We start from the raw sequence: 6278 nt of genomic DNA on the forward strand, positions 1-6278 counted from the left end.
CTCTTTCAAATAAATCTTTTTAAAAAATGCCTTTTACCTTCACTTTACAGATGAGCAACATGAGGCTTAGATGCAACAAGTGACTTTTGCAAAGGTACAGATCCAACAACAGGACGACACTAAAAATAGATCCACGGCCTGCCTCTCCATTTGGAAACTAGTTGCTATGACTCCTTTCTGACAGTGGAGGAGTCTGAGGCCCTTAGGGAGGTTAAAAAACATCGCCATAATCACAAAGCTAGTAAATGGTGAGTTCTGGATTCACAATTCAGCAGTGTGGGTCCAGTGCCTACGCTGTTCTCCACTGCCCGCGCTGCCTCGGTAAGGTGATGGACCAAGAGCCAGCAGCGGAGAGGGCCGACATCTCCAAAGCACTCACCAAGGTCAAGGCTGGGCTGCTTGGCCCATCAGGCATGCCCTCGTGTATCCCTCTTCATCTTCTCTTTTAAACCTCGCCATTGCCCTGTGAAGCTGTAGATGAGCAAACCGGGGTTCTGAGATCCAACAAAAGCCAGACCTGGACAGAGAATCGATCAGTGGCAGCCTGACCCTCTGCAGTTGGGAGCAAAGGTGCCGTGGCTGCATTTGGTGCACCAGGGGGACAGAGATGTTTTCAAAATTAATGGTGGTGATGGTTGTACAGTTCCCTGTGAATACACTCCAGACCCGTGACTGATACACTTTCAGTGGGTGAACGGTGTGGGAAGTGAGTTATATCTTAATCAAGCCTTTTATTTTGAAAGTGGGGAGGACACGGAGGAGGAAGTAGCAGTGGTGGAATTTCCACTGGCTTCAGATCAAACACCCGGGAACCACTGGTACCACCGCGGCCTTTTCTATGTCTCTCGCTTCGTGCATCCACTTACCAGAAACCAACACACACCCGGAGGCGCCTACTTCTCCTCTCCTCTCCCAGCACCTGGGGCAGGTCATGGCCCCTCACCCCAATTATTGCACCCCTTCAAGCACCCCTCGTCTTGTCCCCTTGCTCGCTACCTCTCTTCTCCACAAAGCTGCCAGAGAGATCTGCTTAAAGCATTCCTGTCAGATTTCCCTCTTTTGCTTAAAAGCCTCCAATGGTCTAAAGATAAAATTGACTTACAATTCAGAGCTGGCCCCTGGCCACCTTTCCAAACTCACTGCCCACCAGCCACTCTCGCCTCCTTGCTTTCCCCAAACACACTCCCACCTCTGGGACTCTGCACCGTGGTCTCTTCCCTGGAATACTCTTCCTCCGGGTACCAGATCCCCACATGCTTGCTCCCTAATTTCACTCAGGGCTCTGCTCAAATGTCGCATATCACCATTGCAGAGAAGCCTTCCCTAACTTCCTGATCTAACCCAGCTCCCACCTCCCCCTGCTTGGCAGTCTCGTTAGACCTGCCTTGTTTTCCTTCAGAGCATTTCTGACCACGCAACATAACACATAACTTCTTTTTTGTTTGTTTGAAGTAAACTCTACCCCCAATATGGGGCTCAAACTCACCACCCTGAGACGAAGACATCCTCTACTGACTAAGCCAGCCAGGTGCCCCAACACACACTTCGTTAACCATCTGTCCCCACCCCTAGAATGTGACATTCCTGGGCACAGGAGTTCATCCTGGAACCCTAGGACTAGAACAATTGGGTAGAACATAGTAGATAATCAAAAAATGAATACATTAATCGAATTCCAAAGCTCTGGCTTCTCTCGCTGCCCCTCAGATAATCCAGCAAAGAGACTGATTGCTGCGTTTAACACGCTCCTTACACAAATCTGTGACCCCCTCTGCATCCCATCAGAGGTATCACTGACAACCTGGACTTGGACTTATTTGTGAATGGCCAAGTCATTCCCTACCAGACTGGGAGCTCTGGAAGGGCAAGTTCCCAAGCTGTAGTCCATGACACCTAGTGCAGACTTGAACAGCATACTTAAATCCTCTGTTGGCTGGATAAAGAAGGGTAATTTCAAAACCAGGAGCAATTTAATTTTTCTCTTCCCAAAGGCAGCAAAGGGACCACCTTCCAGACCACTGCATTAAAAAATGCCTCAGCCCCATTCTCAGGAAACTAAGACCTTGAAGTCAAGTTCAAGTGCTTCTTGGAATTCCTTGGGTAGCGAGCTGTGCCAGGGAAAGCTCCCTGCAGAATGGAATTTGCCAGCCGAGCCCAGAAAAACCTGCATGAAACAGCGGGCAAACTTAAAGCAGCACTTAGTGAAATTGCTTTCTGTTATCTCAGAGGAAATAATAGCATATGAGGCTGGCTCAAGGAGAAAATGCTCAAGTGTAAATAGGGCCATGTTTTTCACACACACACACACACACACACACACACACACACACACACACCTTCAAGGACTCTCTATCTTCAGGCTGTGCCACAAAGTCAAGACCCTTCCCAAGCCCAGTCATTCTCACTCCCATCACTCTCCAGTTCCCCAACCACCAGAACTCCCCAGGAGCTCCTTCATGTTGCCCTTTGTCCCGCATGCTCCTCCCTCCTTCCCAGATGGGTAAAACCCTACCCATTTTCACAGAGCACAGCTCAAATGCTGTCTCCTTGGCAAAGCCTTGCTTCACCTCTCCTTCCTGGAGTGGCACATCTCTCCTTCCTCTGCTAGAAAACACTGTTCTCAACTGTAGGTGTCTGCACGCCTCCAACTCATATAAGTGTCAAACTTGGAGAAAACTATAGGACATGCCCTCAGGGAATTTACTGTCTGGTAGGGGAGAGGAAAGCAAAAAACAAACTAACAAAAAACAAACAAAAACAAAAAAACATAACCTATCATCATAAGTTGGGAAAGGGGCTAAGAGGGAAACAAGATGAGAGGTACCATACAGTCAGGTGGAGATGGGGAGAAACCAGGATGGATGCTTGGGGAAGGCTTCTTTGAAGAGGTGACATTAAACTGGTACCTGATGGATGAGTAGGAGGTAGCCCACCAAAGAGTGCGGAGAAGTTTCCAGAAAGAGGACAAAGGACATGTGAAGGTGCCAAGGCATGAAAGCAGTTGGCACAACCAAGGAACCAAAAGGAGAGCTGTGTTGGCTCCAGCCTCGAAGGGCTGGGAGAGCATATGAGGGGAGGAGGCAGGCATCCTCGCAGGTCCTAATTGCTCTGGACTGTGTCCTCGAAGGGCCTGAGAACATTCTACTCCTCCCCATCTCCACTGCAGAGCAAGACACCTGGTGCAAAATAGGATTCAACAAGTTCCTGAGGGCTATACTGCCCTCAGAGATGCCTCTCTCTTTGCCCATTCCCCCACTCCAAAAAAGCAAGTCCCCAGTTGGCTCACCCAACTGAAGCACCCGGCGATGGTTAACCACAATTCTGGTGATGGAAACAGAGGTCAAAACAGGAGCAACTGCAAGAGCTACAGTTACGTCCTTGACGAATGCTACTGATGACCCAGGTGACAGATGTAACTACCACATGATCCTTGGAGACCAGATTCTCAGGGTAAACTTCAATCAGATGTCAAGTCTAGTGCAATAGGGCTTGCCAAAATCACATGCCCCAAGACTTAAGCCATTAGCGTGAAGTTCAAAATACAGTTTCCAAGGTCAACTGTTGTTATTCACAACACCCTGACAACCAAATATTTTTTTTCCTTCCATGCAACAACCAAATCTTTGATTCTCCAGACACCAAGAATTCTGACCCTACCTGGAGTCAGCACAGATTCCACAAGTTAAGGGCTGAGCCCCACAAGATTGCCCCACTTCCGATGCCAGCTCAAAGTTCAAGGCTGACACTTGTATTTCCAGCCAACTATAACTAGCTGTACCTCAGGGGTTCCTATGACCCATGCCCCAAGTTTGATCATTGCTAAAACAGCTCACAGAACTCAGGAGAGTGTTAGTTACTATTACGAATTTATTATAAAGGATGCAACTCAGGAACAGTCAAATGGAAGAGATGCACAGTGCAAGGATGGGGGGAGGGGTGTGGAGCTCCATGCTGCCTTCCGATGTAACACCCCCCCAGCATCTCGCTGTGTTCACCAACCTGGAAGCTCTTGGAACCCCGTCATTTAGGGGCTTTTATGGAGGCTTTGCTACCCAGGCACAATGGATTAAATTATTGCCTATTGGTGATTAACCCAATCCAGCTCCTCCCCCCTCCCAGGGTGTCAGCAGGTGGGGCTGAAAGTTCCAACCCTCTAGTCACAAGACTGGTTCCTCCGGCAACCAGCTCCTATTCGGAAGCTATCTAGGGACCCACCTCGAGTCACTTTATTATCATAGATTCAGGCAGGGTTGAGAGGGGTTTGTTAGGAATACCAAAAAATCCTCCTATCTCCTCTGTCACTCAAGAAATTCCAAGGGCTACAGAAGCTCTTCAGGGACAAAGACCAAATATATATTTCTTGCTGAATCACACAAAGCTTGTATGGTCTTTAAATTTTTATTTATTTATTTTTAGAAGAACCACCCAGCAGATGAAGAAGACAACTTGGTGAGTCACAGGAATTTCCAGGTTGCCCAGCTGCTCTGTACTATACCTCCCTTATGAATGAGCCCCTGTCCCATCCAGAATTCTGTCACTTTCAAGAATACACTCATAATTCTTCAAAGCACATTTTGAACTCTTGCTTTCTGGCTAATGGATTTTGAATTATCCTAAATTAATAATTACTTAGGCTAAGCCAAGCTATGCTTTTTAACTTTTTTTTTTTTTTTTTGGAAGGAAAGGGGGTTATGGGAACATTACACATACTTTGAGGGCATCCTACGAAGAAACACAATTAAAACTCCTTTGCCTAAGTCACATAGGATGCTATCCTTTCTATGCTCTTTAAATTTGTTGTTTTGGTTTAAGTCCTATGCTGTAATTTTTTCCCTAATATTTCTCCATGCCTCCCTGTAGTGAGGGTAAAAAGGACTGGAGATGCCTTCCTATGAAATTCTGCGTCAAGACCTTCACAGACTCCCTCCCCTTCTTTACCCAGCTAACCTCTCATACTTGTTTATTTATTTATTTTTTAAAGATTTTACTTATTTATTTGAGAGAGAGCGCAAGCACAAGAGCGGGGTGAGGGGCAGGGGGAGGTACAGACTCCCCACTGAGCAGGGAGCCCAACAGGGGGCTCAATGTGGGGACAGGATCTCCCTGTCTCTTTGTGTCAAATAAATAAATAAAATCTTTAAAAAATATATTTTATTTGCAAGAGAGAGAGAGAGGTCTGAGCAAGGAGAGGGGCAGAGGGAGCAGCAGGCCGCCACTGAGCAGGGAGCCATCTCAGGACCCCAGGATCACAATCTGAGCCAAAGGCAGACACTTAACCAACCAAACCACCCAGATGCCCCCCTTTTTCTTTTTTTTTGTCTTTTTTAAAGTGTGCTCTACATCCAGAATGCTGCTTGAACTCACAACCCTGAGATCAAGAGTCACATGCTCTACCGACTAAGACAGCCAGCGCCCCCAAATCTCTCATTCTTTTGGTCTCACTGTAAATGCCATTTCTTCAGAAAGCCCTTCCTTAACTTACCCACCCAATCCCGATTAGGACCCTCTTAGTCTCCTATAATATGCTGTAATAACATTTCATGGGATCTGTCATAATTTGTAATGGTACACTTGTGTGCACTCTGTTAACATTTATCCTGCCTCCCTCCTCATTTAAGGACAAGCTGTGTGGACAGACACCAAGACAGAGTGGCTCACATCTGTGTACCCTGTGCCCGGAACAATGTGGCACATAGTAGGTACTTCACATACACTTGTCAAGCAGTTAGCAGCTTTTCTGGAAAGGCCTAGAATTTTCTAAACATGGTGTGACCAGTCATAGCTTCTAGTTTCTTGGGATACAAACTATTCCTAGTGTCTTCTGAACACAGAGCCAGGTCACAGCAATAACCACATTTTTAAATGGCTGCTATGGTCCACACACTTGTGTGCTGTTGGTTTAACTACATTATTAATCTTCACAATGACCCTGTGAGGTGGGGATTACTGTCCCATTTTATAGACAAGGACACCAAGCTTCAGAGAGGTAAACTGAATTCCTCATAGTTACATAATAGAAAGCAAACAGAATCAGAACTCAAACCCAGCTCAGAGTCCAGGGTCTGTGCCCCTTCTTTTCAAGCCCCCGGGGGGACAGTCCAAAAGCCCTGGGCCTATGGGAGACCACGAGAGCAGCATGCGGCCCATTTCTGGTTATTTCCTTTTTTACCTGATGGTAAGTAACATCATATATTTTTGTGTTAAAAAAGGGACACATTTTAAAGTATAATGTGAAATGAACTTAAAAGAAATTTTGAACCCAAAACAACAGAAGTTCA

This window comes from Enhydra lutris, unplaced genomic scaffold (assembly GCF_002288905.1).
Source record: "Enhydra lutris kenyoni isolate GAN:26980312 unplaced genomic scaffold, ASM228890v2 scaffoldscaffold6, whole genome shotgun sequence".
Classification (NCBI taxonomy): Eukaryota; Metazoa; Chordata; class Mammalia; order Carnivora; family Mustelidae; genus Enhydra; species Enhydra lutris.